Genomic DNA, 16717 nt, shown 5'->3' with positions numbered 1-16717 from the left:
ACCACCTGTAGCTTGGATACAAGATGTGATACAGGCAGGCATGGAGGCTCTAGTATCCTGTTGTACCACCTGTAGCTTGGATACAAGATGTGATACGGGTGGGCATGGAGGCTCTAGTACCCTGTTGCACTGCCTCTAGCTTGGATACCAGATGTGATACGGGTGGGCATGGAGGCTCTAGTACCCTGTTGTACTGCATCTAGCTTGGATACAAGATGTGATACAGACAGGCATGGAGGCTCTAGTACCCTGTTGTACCACCTCTAGCTTGGATACAAGATGTGATACAGGCAGGCATGGAGGCTCTAGTACCCTGTTGTACCACCTGTAGCTTGGATACAAGATGTGATACGGGTGTGCATGGAGGCTCTAGTACCCTGTTGCACTGCCTCTAGCTTGGATACCAGATGTGATACGGGTGGGCATGGAGGCTCTAGTACCCTGTTGTACTGCCTCTAGCTTGGATACAAGATGTGATACAGACAGGCATGGAGGCTCTAGTACCCTGTTGTACCACCTGTAGCTTAGATACAAGATGTGATACGGGTGGGCATGGAGGCTCTAGTACCCTGTTGCACTGCCTCTAGCTTGGATACCAGATGTGATACGGGTGGGCATGGAGGCTCTAGTACCCTGTTGTACTGCCTCTAGCTTGGATACAAGATGTGATACAGACAGGCATGGAGGCTCTAGTACCCTGTTGTACCACCTCTAGCTTGGATACAAGATGTGATACAGGCAGGCATGGAGGCTCTAGTACCCTGTTGTACATCCTGTAGCTTGGATACAAGATGTGATACGGGTGGGCATGGAGGCTCTAGTACCCTGTTGCACTGCCTCTAGCTTGGATACCAGATGTGATACGGGTGGGCATGGAGGCTCTAGTACTCTGTTGCACTGCCTCTAGCTTGGATACCAGATGTGATACGGGTGGGCATGGAGGCTCTAGTACCCTGTTGCACTGCCTCTAGTTTGTATACCAGATGTGATACTGGCGGGCATGGCAGCATACAGGTTCTGTATGGTATCCTGTGGCATATTGATCCATATTTGCTATGTAACTGAACCTTTAGATCATGCAAAGTTGTAGGTTGTAGAAGTTGGTCTCCCAGATGGTCCCATACATGTTATCTTGGTGATAAATTTGACCTGGCAGCCACGGAAGTGTGACAATGTTGTGGGACATTCCTGTGACCCCCTCTTGTGTGCGGCCGAGCACACTTGTCAGCTGATAGGTAAGGGCACGCATCGCTGTACTCCGGCCAGGGCAGACCGGTGGGCAGAAGGCGCTGCACTAATGCACGCCCAGCCCTAATGCTATAGCGCCACGTCCAGCAGCAGTAGGCGTGCGCCGGCAATCACGTCATAATGTGACCGTCAGCCAGTGGTGCAGCAGTGAGCAGCTGCTCTCCTGATGGAAGCAGAACGCTGCAGTCATCCGCAGTACATTCCACACCAGCTGCGCCTTCTGTGGTACAAGGTCCGTATTCCGAGACCAGCATTCTTCCCAGCATGCACTGCGGCTTGTTCTCATTTGCATATAACATTGTCACAAAATGCTCTTCAGTTTGGCCAAAATATTCTATATTAATGGGTTTTATTATTACAGGCATGACATATTAGGTAAAATATCACAGCAGGATACATTATTTTTAATTTATAAAAGTAATCTCTCCACAATGTAAGAACTTCTCTCCCGCGGGACCTTAAATTCCGCCGGGGCTGTCTGCAGTATCGTGCTTGCTTCGGCAGCACATATACTAAAATTGGAACGATACAGAGAAGATTAGCATGGCCCCTGCGCAAGGATGACACGCAAATTCGTGAGGCGTTCCATATTTTTGCACCGATTCTTCAATTAGAATTAAAAAAAAAATTCTAACATAACATTTTTTTCTCCTTATAGGTTTTAACTTGGAGTAATAATAATAATTGTCTCACGGTGCCACCACTAAAAGGTGTATTTTTTGTGCCATGTGACTACAGGCATACAGCAAATGTACCCGAGGCGCCATAACCACGTACAGTGTAACCCCCCCCAGAAGTTGTGGGATGACACTTTTGTCTGTGTGATTGTAACGTTGTTATAAGTGAGTGATTACAATATCGGAGTAAAAGGATCATTTAGGCGACTTTCACACGGGCGACCCCCTATTTTGTGTCTGCAATATTTGGTTGCCAGCAATGCTTTTTTTTTAGAATAATCTCCCATCGCAGTGCTGACGGCCACAATAAAATTGCGCGATAAAAAATGTACAATTTTTTATTGCGAAAATGAATAGGACTTTCCATTATCAAAATTGCATCGCAACACAATCTTGTTGCATTGCGAGGCGATAAAAAGGAGCGGCTCCATAGCGAAACCCGGGAGATAAAAAGAATCGCACATCGCAGAAAGATAGAGCAGCCGTTATTTTTTGTTCTCTCAACATCACATCAGTGAAAACATCGCAGATGGGAAGGAAACCGTTGGTTTCATAATCTGCTTTTTTACTGACTATCGCATCAGGCGAAAATCGCACGATTTTCTTGCCTGTGTGAAACCACCCTTAGGCCTCCTTCCCACAAACGGATTTCCGCTGCGTATTTCGCGGCGAAAATCCGCTGCGTTGCCCGCAGCTATTAGGTTCTATTGAACCTAATAGCACAATGCTCACGATGCGTAATTCCACCGCGGAATTACGCACCGCGATTTCTCCCGTCCTCACCCGCAGCATGCTCTATTTTCTGCGGGTGAGGACGGGCTGTACGCACTGACGGCTTCCATTGCAGTCAATGGAAGCCGTCCGTTCACGCTATCTCCCGCTGTAACCAGCGGGAGATAGCGTGAAAAAACGCTTTCCCGCCCACCGCCGCGCGTCATATGACGCCGTATGACGCGGCCGGCCGCGTCACGTGACACGGCCGGCCGCGCACGTGACACGGCCGGTGACGCGGCGGCGGTGGGCGGTGACGGGCGGTGACGCAGCGGCGGTGGGCGGGGAAGCGATTTCACGCTATCTCCCGCAGGTAAGTATAGGGGCTCTGGGGGGCGCCGTGACGGGCTTCACTGCGTAATATTACGCGGCGGAGCCCGTCACGCTCGTGGGAAGGAGGCCTTAGGGCGCCCACCCACTGGCGTTTGCGATTTTCGTGCGTGAAAAACGCCGCGTATTCGCGGCGTTTTTGCCGCGTTTTTCGCCGCGTTTTCGCGGCTTTTCCATTATTTTCCATTGACTTTCATGGGTGCATTAGGAGAAAAATAAGGACACATATGCAACTGACAGTTCCTATGTTAAAAAACGCAACGCAATGCAACGCAACGCAAAACGCCAGTGGACAGGAGTACATTCAATTCTAATGGCTCTGCAGGAAAAACGCAAAACGCAAAGAAAAAAAAATCGCCAGTGGGTGGGCGCCCTTATTGCGGAAAACTGATGCCTTGTACGAAGACTCCAGTACCCTGTTGTACCGCCTCTAGCTTAGATACAAGATGTGATACAGGCGGGCATGGAGGCTCTAGTACCCTGTTGTACCGCTTCTAGCTTGGATACAAGATGTGATACAGGCAGGCATAGAGGCTCTAGTACCCTGTTGTACCGCCTCTAGCTTGGATACCAGATGTGATACGTGTGGGCATGGAGGCTCTAGTACCCTGTTGCACTGCCTCTAGCTTGGATACCAGATGTGATACGCGTGGGCATGGAGGCTCTAGTACCCTGTTGCACTGCCTCTAGCTTGGATACCAGATGTGATACGCGTGGGCATCGAGGCTCTAGTACCCTGTTGCACTGCCTCTAGCTTGGATACCAGATGTGATACGGGTGGGCATGGAGGCTCTAGTACCCTGTTGCACTGCCTCTAGCTTGGATACCAGATGTGATACGTGTGGGCATGGAGGCTCTAGTACCCTGTTGCACTGCCTCTAGCTTGGATACCAGATGTGATACGGGTGGGCATGGAGGCTCTAGTACCCTGTTGCACTGCCTCTAGCTTGGATACAAGATGTGATACGGGCGGGCATGGAGGCTCTAGTACCCTGTTGCACTGCCTCTAGTTTGTATACCAGATGTGATACTGGCGGGCATGGCGGCATACAGGTTCTGTATGGTATCCTGTGGCATATTGCTCCATATTTGCTATGTAACTGAACCTTTAGATCATGCAAAGTTGTAGGTTGTAGAAGTTGGTCTCCCAGATGGTCCCATACATGTTATCTTGGTGATAAATTTGACCTGGCAGCCACGGAAGTGTGACAATGTTGTGGGACATTCCTGTGACCCCCTTGTAAGGCTTGAGGGACAGTTAGGAGGGAAAGCCTCATGGGATCTGGGAGCTTTATATACATGATGGATGGATGATATGTCACCTTCTATGGAGAAGGTTTTCTGGTTAACCATGATATGTTACAAAGGTCATTACTGGGTCAGATGAGATGGAAGGGAGTGAGTTCTGCCCAGTGATGGACTGGTTGGCAGCAGCACATGATTGGCTGAAGAAAAATGGCGGGAAATGCCTGTGGTTGTCAGGCAGAATCTGGTGGCCTGATAGTGGCTGGTGATTGGTCCAGAGGAATATGCTGAGAGGAGCAGCAGTGATATATGGAGGTGCAGAGATGTGGGCCATCATCAGCTGGAAAGGAAGCAGCATCCCGGTGACAGCTCCCTGGTCCTGTCACAATTCCTGTCAGCTCCCCTCACAATTCCTGTCACAGCTTCAGACCCTCTGTGAAGATGAAGGACTTTCTGCAGCGCCTGATCGTCAGCGAGGATGAAGTGGTCAGTTAGGAACAGTTTCACAGATTTCTGGAATCCCCTGCGCTTCAGCTTAGAACTTGTCAGCAGTGCCGGCCAGGAGGAGCTGCAGAGGACATTGTGGGAACGCTTGTATCTGAGGAGGACTTGTCAGTAGAAAATTACCAGCGAAGCAAACGCAGAGGCTGCCTTTACCTTCATCCGATCGGAGGCGACTGAAACCTGGCAGCGGGAACAGCGCCCAGCAGATGCCAATGCCAGCAGGAACAGTGCCACCAGATGCCAACACCAAGTCCTGTACTGCTGTGCGTGCAGGGTACGGGTGAAGCTCGACAAGATGGCTACGGTCCCTCTGCCAAGTCCTGTGCTGCTGTAATGGCAGGGTACAGGTGAAGCTGTACAAGTGGTGAGACCCCCGGTTACCAGGTGGTACCCCTGGTCACTGGCACCTGTGTATAGAAGGGTTTAGCTTGTGTACCAGTTGGGAGTGATTTCGCACGGCGGTTTTTGTGTTCAGTTTTTGGCGGGCCGGAGCCAGGAGCGGGTCTATTATGGGGAGGACATGGGAATCTTTCCATTATGCTTCCTCTCTGCTCCTGGCTTTGGCTCACAGGGTGCGGGGCATCGGGGCCGTCGTGTGAGCGCCCCCTAAGGTAGATGGGTCAGTTTTAAATGTGTTAGTGATAACCCTTACTAGGCTGTTGAACTCTGAGGTAACTGAGCTCTGAGGTGACCACTGCATGCAGACTGTCAGCTCTAACCACTGCTTGGTATCTGTCAGCGGTGAGATAACTGGTCAGCTGTCAGCTCTGAGGTAACCACTGCATGCAGGCAGTCAGCTGTGAGATAACTGGTCAGCTATCAGCTCTGAGGTAACTACTGCATGCAGGCAGTCAGCTGTGAGATAACTGGTCAGCTATCAGCTCTGAGGTAACCACTGCATGCAGGCAGTCAGCTGTGAGATAACTGGTCACCTATCAGCTCTGAGGTAACTACTGCATGCAGGCAGTCAGCGGTGAGATAACTGGTCACCTATCAGCTGTGAGATAACTACTGCATGCAGGCAGTCAGCGGTGAGATAACTGGTCAGCTGTCAGCTCTGAGGTAACCACTGCATGCAGGCAGTCAGCGGTGAGATAACTGGTCACCTATCAGCTCTGAGGTAACCACTGCATGCAGGCAGTCAGCTGTGAGATAACTGGTCAGCTATCAGCTCTGAGGTAACTACTGCATGCAGGCAGTCAGCTGTGAGATAACTGGTCAGCTATCAGCTCTGAGGTAACCACTGCATGCAGGCAGTCAGCGGTGAGATAACTGGTCACCTATCAGCTCTGAGGTAACCACTGCATGCAGGCAGTCAGCTGTGAGATAACTGGTCAGCTATGAGCTCTGAGGTAACCACTGCATGCAGGCAGTCAGCGGTGAGATAACTGGTCACCTATCAGCTCTGAGGTAACCACTGCATGCAGGCAGTCAGCTGTGAGATAACTGGTCAGCTATCAGCTCTGAGGTAACTACTGCATGCAGGCAGTCAGCTGTGAGATAACTGGTCAGCTATCAGCTCTGAGGTAACCACTGCATGCAGGCAGTCAGCTGTGAGATAACTGGTCACCTATCAGCTCTGAGGTAACCACTGCATGCAGGCAGTCAGCTGTGAGATAACAGGTCAGCTATCAGCTCTGAGGTAACCACTGCTTGGTATCTGTCAGCGGTGAGATAACTGGTCAGCTATCAGCTCTGAGGTAACCACTGCATGCAGGCAGTCAGCGGTGAGATAACTGGTCACCTATCAGCTGTGAGGTAACCACTGCATGCAGGCAGTCAGCTGTGAGATAACTGGTCAGCTATCAGCTCTGAGGTAACCACTGCATGCAGGCAGTCAGCTGTGAGATAACTGGTCAGCTATCAGCTCTGAGGTAACCACTGCATGCAGGCAGTCAGCTGTGAGATAACTGGTCAGCTATCAGCTCTGAGGTAACCACTGCATGCAGGCAGTCAGCTGTGAGATAACTGGTCACCTATCAGCTCTGAGGTAACAACTGCATGCAGGCAGTCAGCTGTGAGATAACTGGTCACCTATCAGCTCTGAGGTAACCACTGCATGCAGGCAGTCAGCTGTGAGGTAACTGGTCAGCTATCAGCTGTGAGGTAACCACTGCATACAGGCAGTCAGCTGTGAGATAACTGGTCAGCTATCAGCTCTGAGGTAACCACTGCATGCAGGCAGTCAGCTGTGAGGTAACTGGTCAGCTATCAGCTGTGAGGTAACGGCTGCCCGCAGTCAGCTGGGAGATAACTGGTCAGCTATCAGCTCTGAGGTAACCACTGCATGCAGGCAGTCAGCTGTGAGATAACTGGTCAGCTATCAGCTCTGAGGTAACCACTGCATGCAGGCAGTCAGCGGTGAGATAACTGGTCAGCTGTCAGCTCTGAGGTAACCACTGCATGCAGGCAGTCAGCGGTGAGATAACTGGTCACCTATCAGCTCTGAGGTAACCACTGCATGCAGGCAGTCAGCGGTGAGATAACTGGTCAGCTATCAGCTGTGAGGTAACCACTGCATGCAGGCAGTCAGCTGTGAGATAACTGGTCAGCTATCAGCTGTGAGGTAACCACTGCATGCAGGCAGTCAGCTGTGAGATAACTGGTCAGCTATCAGCTGTGAGGTAACCACTGCATGCAGGCAGTCAGCTGTGAGATAACTGGTCAGCTATCAGCTCTGAGGTAACCACTGCATGCAGGCAGTCAGCTGTGAGATAACTGGTCAGCTATCAGCTCTGAGGTAACTACTGCATGCAGGCAGTCAGCGGTGAGATAACTGGTCACCTATCAGCTGTGAGGTAACCACTGCATGCAGGCAGTCAGCTGTGAGATAACTGGTCAGCTATCAGTTCTGAGGTAACCACTGCATGCAGGCAGTCAGCGGTGAGATAACTGGTCACCTATCAGCTCTGAGGTAACTACTGCATGCAGGCAGTCAGCGGTGAGATAACTGGTCAGCTATCAGCTGTGAGGTAACCACTGCTTGTATCTGTCAGCGGTGAGATAACTGGTCACCTATCAGCTCTGAGGTAACTACTGCATGCAGGCAGTCAGCGGTGAGATAACTGGTCAGCTATCAGCTCTGAGGTAATGGCTGCCCGCAGTCTGTGGTTGAGGCGGCTGCTGCTGTTAATCAGATCTGGTTTATAATTACTTTTTGTTTTATAACTGTTACTTTCTTATAAAAATAATCAGAATCTAATGATGACCGGAGGAACAGAGACGGTTAATAATTGTTACCGGGGTGTTTGTGTCACCTCGGTGTAAGTAGTTAGGTGGTTGTTAGACATCCTTGGGGCGCCTCACTACCTTGGTGTGTGGTTACATTTATGGGATCGAGGTAATGGAGCCGTGTGGGTACTGAGGTAAGAGCTGTGGGTACTGAGGTAAGAGCTGTGGGTACTGAGGTAAGAGCTGTGGGTACGGAGGTAAGAGCTGTGGGTACGGAGGTAAGAGCTGTGGGTACTGAGATAAGAGCTGTGGGTACTGAGGTAAGAGCTGTGGGTACTGAGATAAGAGCTGTGGGTACTGAGGTAAGAGCTGTGGGTACTGAGGTAAGAGCTGTGGGTACTGAGGTAAGAGCTGTGGGTACTGAGGTAAGAGCTGTGGGTACTGAGATAAGAGCTGTGGGTACTGAGGTAAGAGCTGTGGGTACTGAGGTAAGAGCTGTGGGTACTGAGGTAAGAGCTGTGGGTACTGAGATAAGAGCTGTGGGTACTGAGGTAAGAGCTGTGGGTACTGAGATAAGAGCTGTGGGTACTGAGGTAAGAGCTGTGGGTACTGAGGTAAGAGCTGTGGGTACTGAGGTAAGCTGTGGGTACTGAGGTAAGAGCTGTGGGTACTGAGGTAAGCTGTGGGTACTGAGGTAAGAGCTGTGGGTACTGAGGTAAGAGCTGTGGGTACTGAGGTAAGAGCTGTGGGTACTGAGGTAAGAGCTGTGGGTACTGAGATAAGAGCTGTGGGTACTGAGATAAGAGCTGTGGGTACTGAGGTAAGAGCTGTGGGTACTGAGGTAAGAGCTGTGGGTACTGAGGTAAGAGCTGTGGGTACTGAGGTAAGAGCTGTGGGTACTGCCATAAGGGCTCATATTGTGCCGCTCTCATCCATTTATGGTTGTTTTAGTCAGAAATCAGTACAAATTCCTTGCATCCAGGAAATAGAGTTTCCTGCAATAGGGCAGGACTCCAGTGAGGCCACCATATTGGAAGTAGGCCCGGCTCATTAAAGAAGGCTCCCAGTATGGCTTATATGTGCATGAGTTAAAGGGACTCAGCTGTGAAGGGGTTAATAAGTTAATTTCATTTTTTTATGATCCTGATCTAGCTAAATTGCTAAGAACATAGCTGAGGGCAGAGTTGCCGGTCATTTTGATCCCCCCCTTTTTTTTCAATTTGAGGTTGTCCCCTTTAAGGCTGATGCCACAGAAGGAGTCTATCTCCGCTCAGTGATTTATCATCTATCTTACCCACAAGCAGTCTTCTCTGAATGCTGAGGCTCCTGAGCTGCTGGCATTAAGATATGCATCATGTGACTACATTGGCTTTATTATGGCCCTTCGGTCATGTGATGCAGTATTCGGATAACTTCTTATTGGTTGGGGTGTTAATTCTTTGGTTTCCGGTTTGGCATTACCGATGGGATCTAAGGCATCCCACTATTATTTAGGACTATCCTCATTGTTACAGTAGGTGTGAGGAAGGAATGCCCTGATGTTGGTGTAATACACTACTTAGATGATTGTTGTTTATGGGGCATCAGGGTAATGAGGGTATGCACAAGTTTTAGAGGGCATGTGGCCAGGATGGAGGATTTTGGGGTGCCGCTGGCGAACGGGAAAATTGTATGGCCGTGTACTCGGTTGGAGTTTTTAGCTATTTAATTGATAGCATTGTGATGGTTTTTCTAATTGCCAATGTCAGGGGTGTATAGTTTATGGGTTTAATTAGTCAGACATTACGTATGAAGGACGAATACATGGAGGGAGTTGCAGCCGTTAGCAGATCAGTCCTGTTTGGCTTCACAGGTGATTTATTATTGGTCGCAGGTATTCCCGCAGGTCATGTGTGGTGATATGCGGTTGGAAGTCCCATACATCGCATGCGCGGATGTCAAGGGAGCTAAAGCAGCATTTAGTGCTATGGTTGGTATCTTTGACTTTAAGGGTGCGGGCAGACGAGCGCATAAACGGCGCGTTTTTGCGACCAAACGTATATACGTGACAATCTGAGGCAATAATTTCGAATGTATTCGTTCACATGGGCGATTTTACGGCGCGTAAAAACGGCAATTCGAAAAAAAACGGAACATATGCGACCGAAATACGCGCCAACGCATATTCGATGGCCGAAAAGACCATTTGCAAAGTAGGAACAAACGAAAATACGCTTTCTAGCTCTGGTCGTGATCGGTGAAAAACGATCGCTCGGGCGATTATACGTTGCACTCGTGCAAACGTAAATACGCCTACGCTCGTCTGCCCGCACCCTAAGAGCCGGTCAGCACCAATTAATTCGTATGCTAGTCAGATTATGTCTAACATATAACCTCTTACTGATGTTAGAGATGGTCGGTGTGAGATTAATGCAGCTGCTATCTTATTGTCTTGTTTACGGATGCGCAATTCAGGGAAGAAGAGTCCAACATTCAGGATGCAGCGCTCATATAGCTCAGTTTGGAAGGTAATGTTGGGTATGGCTTTCTTTCAAAGATGGTATAATCTGGTACCTATTAATTGTTTTTCAGGTAGAGAGATTGATCAGAGGCTGTAAGGCGGTAGCTGATGCCGCTGATCAACGCTCTGCTATCACATTGAGCTTACAAGGGAAGTTGGTGAAAGTATTGCCTGAAGTGTGTAGATCAGCAGATGAGGTACAGCTGTTTAGACCTGACTTTGGGGCCTTAAGGATTTGTCCAACCATGGGAGCTTTATAATAATAATAATAAAATAAAAAAAAATAAAAAAAAGACGAAATGGGTAAAGGGGTATGAATTCGCTTGTTTGCTCATTTTCATGAGAATATATGCTTGCTTAGGAATTTGCAGGTGTTTATGTGGCTATGCCTGCAAGCACCAGGTTCTTTGTTGATCCATGTACCCTGTTTCTCCGGTGATAAAACCTACCCGGAAATAAACCCTAGCAGGATTTTTCTGGACGCTTGAACTTTAAGCCCTATTCCAAAATTAAGCCCTAGTTGAAGTTAATTAAAAAAAAACAAAAAACTGTAAATGTAAATAGTGCTAGGCAGTTATACATGGCAAAGTAAGATCTTGTGGAGCAAATTAGTAGAAGACCCTGTCTTGTTTTCGGGGAGCCAGGGATGATGGACAGTCATTATCTTGCTTTTAATGTAAAATGGTGCTTATTGGTTTACAGGTGCGGTTTTATTGAAGAAAAAGTAAACAGATGGGGATCATCTCAGTTTAAGTTGTACATGCGCCTGAATTATATGGTGTACTAATTCTTTTTTCATTTTAGGAGTTAAGAAAAGTATTGTGTGGATTGTTGGACCCTCCTTTGTGTACTAGCCTTGGAGAAGGGCAGCGGATCACTGTTGTTCTGAAAATTTGGGTTTGTACAGATCACAGTTTGAAATTTTTTGGCGCGGTAGCAGAGGTATGAGGTGGAGTGGATTAATGGCTAAACTGATGTATAAAGAGTCACGTGGGTTTGGAGTGTCACGTGGGCCCTGTCCAGATGTTTTGATTTTACACTTAGGGGATAATGACATAGAAGAGAACACATTGATATGTCATGGGACATTGAAAGGGAGATGTGGAGCATTAAACAAGGTTCCAGATACAGTGATAGTTTTTTTCAGATATTGTTCCTAGTTTATTATGGTCATTGCCAAGGTCTGTATATAGTGAGAGAATTCGGAGAAGGGTTAACCTGGTGGTAGAGCTCATGCCAGGAGTGGATGTTTTCTTTTTAGACATGCTGATATGGAAGGTTTGGTTCCAGGATTGCATAGGAATGTTATAGTATACTTGTCAGAGATTGCGTTGGATATTTTTATTATGGATTTGTGTAGATAATTGAGGAGGCTGCGGGTGTTGGGGGGGCCATGTCATTAGTGGATGCCATGGCCTGGTGGGGGATTGTCGCCCGCATTAGGCGGGTGGGCAGGTAAACTTGGGGAGAGTTTGGTGGTGGTAAACTCGTGTCTGTAAGACAGAGTTTACATGAACTGTTATGGTTATTGATTGGTTAATAAACTTGGGTCTGTAAAACAGAGTTTACAGCAAGTGTTATGGTTATTATTGGTTATATTTCTCCCCAAATGTTTGTAACCCCGTTAATAAACACCGCGGCCTTATTTATCCAATATTGGTGTCTGTGTCGGTTATTTATAAGAGTTTGGTAAGGTTTTAATAAAGCGTAAGATCCCATGTGTGTGCGGCCGAGCACACTTGTCAGCTGATAGGTAAGGGCACGCATCGCTGTACTCCGGCCAGGGCAGACCGGTGGGCAGAAGGCGCTGCACTGCTGCACGCCCAGCCCTAATGCTATAGCGCCACGTCCAGCAGCAGTAGGCGTGAGCCGGCAATCACATCCTAATGTGACCGTCAGCCAGTGGTGCAGCAGTGAGCAGCTGCTCTCCTGATGGAAGCAGAACGCTGCAGTCATCCGCAGTACATTCCACACCAGCTGCGCCTTCTGTGGTACAAGGTCCGTATTCCGAGACCAGCATTCTTCCCAGCATGCACTGCGGCTTGTTCTCATTTGCATATAACATTGTCACAAAATGCTCTTCAGTTTGGCCAAAATACTCTATATTAACGGGTTTTATTATTACAGGCATGACATATTAGGTAAAATATCACAGCAGGATACATTATTTTTAATTTATAAAAGTAATCTCTCCACAATGTAAGAACTTCTCTCCCGCGGGACCATAAATACCGCCGGGGCTGTGTGCAGTATCGTGCTTGCTTCGGCAGCACATATACTAAAATTGGAACGATACAGAGAAGATTAGCATGGCCCCTGCGCAAGGATGACACGCAAATTCGTGAGGCGTTCCATATTTTTGCACCGATTCTTCAATTAGAATTTAAAAAAAAATTCTAACATAACATTTTTTTCTCCTTATAGGTTTTAACTTGGAGTAATAATAATAATTGTCTCACGGTGCCACCACTAAAAGGTGTATTTTTTGTGCCATGTGACTACAGGCATACAGCAAATGTACCCGAGGCGCCATAACCACGTACAGTGTAACCCCCCCCCAGAAGTTGTGGGATGACACTTTTGTCTGTGTGATTGTAACGTTGTTATAAGTGAGTGATTACAATATCGGAGTAAAAGGATCATTTAGGCGACTTTCACACGGGCGACCCCCTATTTTGTGTCTGCAATATTTGGTTGCCAGCAATGCTTTTTTTTTAGAATAATCTCCCATCGCAGTGCTGACGGCCACAATAAAATTGCGCGATAAAAAATGTACAATTTTTTATTGCGAAAATGAATAGGACTTTCCATTATCAAAATTGCATCGCAACACAATCTTGTTGCATTGCGAGGCGATAAAAAGGAGCGGCTCCATAGCGAAACCTGGGAGATAAAAAGAATCGCACATCGCAGAAAGATAGAGCAGCCGTTATTTCTTGTTCTCTCAACATCACATCAGTGAAAACATCACAGATGGGAAGGAAACCGTTGGTTTCATAATCTGCTTTTTTACTGACTATCGCATCAGGCGAAAATCGCACGATTTTCTTGCCTGTGTGAAACCACCCTTATTGCGGAAAACTGATGCCTTGTACGAAGACTCCAGTACCCTGTTGTACCGCCTCTAGCTTAGATACAAGATGTGATACAGGCGGGCATGGAGGCTCTAGTACCCTGTTGTACTGCCTCTAGCTTAGATACAAGATGTGATACAGGCGGGCATGGAGGCTCTAGTACCCTGTTGTACCGCCTCTAGCTTGGATACAAGATGTGATACAGGAAGGCATGGAGGCTCTAGTACCCTGTTGTACCGCCTCTAGCTTGGATACAAGATGTGATAAGGGCGGGCATGGAGGCTCTAGTACCCTGTTGTACTGTCTCTAGCTTGGATACAAGATGTGATACAGGCGGGCATGGAGGCTCTAGTACCCTGTTGTACTGCCTCTAGCTTAGATACAAGATGTGATACAGGCGGGCATGGAGGCTCTAGTACCCTGTTGTACCGCCTCTAGCTTGGATACAAGATGTGATACAGGAAGGCATGGAGGCTCTAGTACCCTGTTGTACCGCCTCTAGCTTGGATACAAGATGTGATAAGGGCGGGCATGGAGGCTCTAGTACCCTATTGTACCGTCTCTAGCTTGGATACAAGATGTGATACAGGCAGGCATGGAGGCTCTAGTACCCTGTTGTATCGCCTCTAGCTTGGATACAAGATGTGATAAGGGCGGGCATGGAGGCTCTAGTACCCTGTTGTACCGTCTCTAGCTTGGATACAAGATGTGATACAGGCGGGCATGGAGGCTCTAGTACCCTGTTGTACCACCTCTAGCTTGGATACAAGATGTGATACAGGTGGGCATGGAGGCTCTAGTATCCTGTTGTACCGCCTCTAGCTTGGATACAAGATGTGATGCGGGCGGGCATGGAGGCTCTAGTACCCTGTTGTACCGCCTCTAGCTTGGATACAAGATGTGATACAGACAGGCATGGAGGCTCAAGTACCCTGTTGTACCACCTCTAGCTTGGATACAAGATGTGATACAGGCAGGCATGGAGGCTCTAGTACCCTGTTGTACCACCTGTAGCTTGGATACAAGATGTGATACGGGTGGGCGTGGAGGCTCTAGTACCCTGTTGCACTGCCTCTAGCTTGGATACCAGATGTGATACGGGTGGGCATGGAGGCTCTAGTACCCTGTTGTACTGCCTCTAGCTTGGATACAAGATGTGATACAGACAGGCATGGAGGCTCTAGTACCCTGTTGTACCACCTCTAGCTTGGATACAAGATGTGATACAGGCAGGCATGGAGGCTCTAGTACCCTGTTGTACCACCTGTAGCTTGGATACAAGATGTGGTACGGGTGGGCATGGAGGCTCTAGTACCCTGTTGCACTGCCTCTAGTTTGTATACCAGATGTGATACTGGCGGGCATAGCGGCATACAGGTTCTGTATGGTATCCTGTGGCATATTGCTCCATATTTGCTATGTAACTGAACCTTTAGATCATGCAAAGTTGTAGGTTGTAGAAGTTGGTCTCCCAGATGGTCCCATTCATGTTATCTTGGTGATAAATTTGACCTGGTAGCCACGGAAGTGTGACAATGTTGTGGGACATTCCTGTGACCCCCTTGTGTGTGCGGCCGAGCACACTTGTCAGCTGATAGGTAAGGGCACGCATCGCTGTACTCCGGCCAGGGCAGACCGGTGGGCAGAAGGCGCTGCACTGCTGCACGCCCAGCCCTAATGCTATAGCGCCACATCCAGCAGCAGTAGGCATGAGCCGGCAATCACGTCCTAATGTGACCGTCAGCCAGTGGTGCAGCAGTGAGCAGCTGCTCTCCTGATGGAAGCAGAACGCTGCAGTCATCCGCAGTACATTCCACACCAGCTGCGCCTTCTGTGGTACAAGGTCCGTATTCCGAGACCAGCATTCTTCCCAGCATGCACTGCGGCTTGTTCTCATTTGCATATAACATTGTCACAAAATGCTCTTCAGTTTGGCCAAAATACTCTATATTAACGGGTTTTATTATTACAGGCATGACATATTAGGTAAAATATCACAGCAGGATACATTATTTTTAATTTATAAAAGTAATCTCTCCACAATGTAAGAACTTCTCTCCCGCGGGACCATAAATTCCGCCGGGGCTGTCTGCAGTATCGTGCTTGCTTCGGCAGCACATATACTAAAATTGGAACGATACAGAGAAGATTAGCATGGCCCCTGCGCAAGGATGACACGCAAATTCGTGAGGTGTTCCATATTTTTGCACCGATTCTTCAATTAGAATTTAAAAAAAAATTCTAACATAACATTTTTTTCTCCTTATAGGTTTTAACTTGGAGTAATAATAATAATTGTCTCACGGTGCCACCACTAAAAGGTGTATTTTTTGTGCCATGTGACTACAGGCATACAGCAAATGTACCCGAGGCGCCATAACCACGTACAGTGTAACCCCCCCCAGAAGTTGTGGGATGACACTTTTGTCTGTGTGATTGTAACGTTGTTATAAGTGAGTGATTACAATATCGGAGTAAAAGGATCATTTAGGCGACTTTCACACGGGCGACCCCCTATTTTGTGTCTGCAATATTTGGTTGCCAGCAATGCTTTTTTTTTAGAATAATCTCCCATCGCAGTGCTGACGGCCACAATAAAATTGCGCGATAAAAAATGTACAATTTTTTATTGCGAAAATGAATAGGACTTTCCATTATCAAAATTGCATCGCAACACAATCTTGTTGCATTGCGAGGCGATAAAAAGGAGCGGCTCCATAGCGAAACCTGGGAGATAAAAAGAATCGCACATCGCAGAAAGATAGAGCAGCCGTTATTTTTTGTTCTCTCAACATCACATCAGTGAAAACATCGCAGATGGGAAGGAAACCGTTGGTTTCATAATCTGCTTTTTTACTGACTATCGCATCAGGCGAAAATCGCACGATTTTCTTGCCTGTGTGAAACCACCCTTATTGCGGAAAACTGATGCCTTGTACAAAGACTCCAGTACCCTGTTGTACCGCCTCTAGCTTAGATACAAGATGTTATACAGGCGGGCATGGAGGCTCTAGTACCCTGTTGTACCGCCTCTAGCTTGGATACAAGATGTGATACAGGCAGGCATGGAGGCTCTAGTACCCTGTAGTACCGCCTCTAGCTTGGATACAAGATGTGATACAGGTGGGCATGGAGGCTCTAGTATCCTGTTGTACCGCCTCTAGCTTGGATACAAGATGTGATACGGGTGGGCATGG

At 48.0% G+C, this 16717-nt stretch overlaps 3 non-coding genes across 3 annotated transcripts; all 3 read left to right on the top strand.

The window, feature by feature from the left end:
• Positions 1–1736: 1736 nt before the first annotated feature.
• LOC136588855 (U6 spliceosomal RNA) lies at positions 1737–1843 on the top strand. Its single transcript, XR_010787660.1, has one exon. It is a non-coding gene; the product is annotated as a U6 spliceosomal RNA (small nuclear RNA).
• Positions 1844–12700: 10857 nt separating this feature from the next.
• Positions 12701–12807, top strand: LOC136588854 (U6 spliceosomal RNA). The gene has a single exon (XR_010787659.1). It is a non-coding gene; the product is annotated as a U6 spliceosomal RNA (small nuclear RNA).
• Positions 12808–15619: 2812 nt separating this feature from the next.
• On the top strand, positions 15620–15726 carry LOC136588922 (U6 spliceosomal RNA). The gene has a single exon (XR_010787712.1). It is a non-coding gene; the product is annotated as a U6 spliceosomal RNA (small nuclear RNA).
• The last annotated feature ends 991 nt before the right edge of the window (positions 15727–16717 follow it).

This window comes from Eleutherodactylus coqui, chromosome 13 (assembly GCF_035609145.1).
Source record: "Eleutherodactylus coqui strain aEleCoq1 chromosome 13, aEleCoq1.hap1, whole genome shotgun sequence".
Taxonomy (NCBI): domain Eukaryota; kingdom Metazoa; phylum Chordata; class Amphibia; order Anura; family Eleutherodactylidae; genus Eleutherodactylus; species Eleutherodactylus coqui.
The sequence above is the reverse complement of the archived record's forward strand: the minus strand, read 5'-3'. Positions and strand labels throughout refer to the sequence as shown.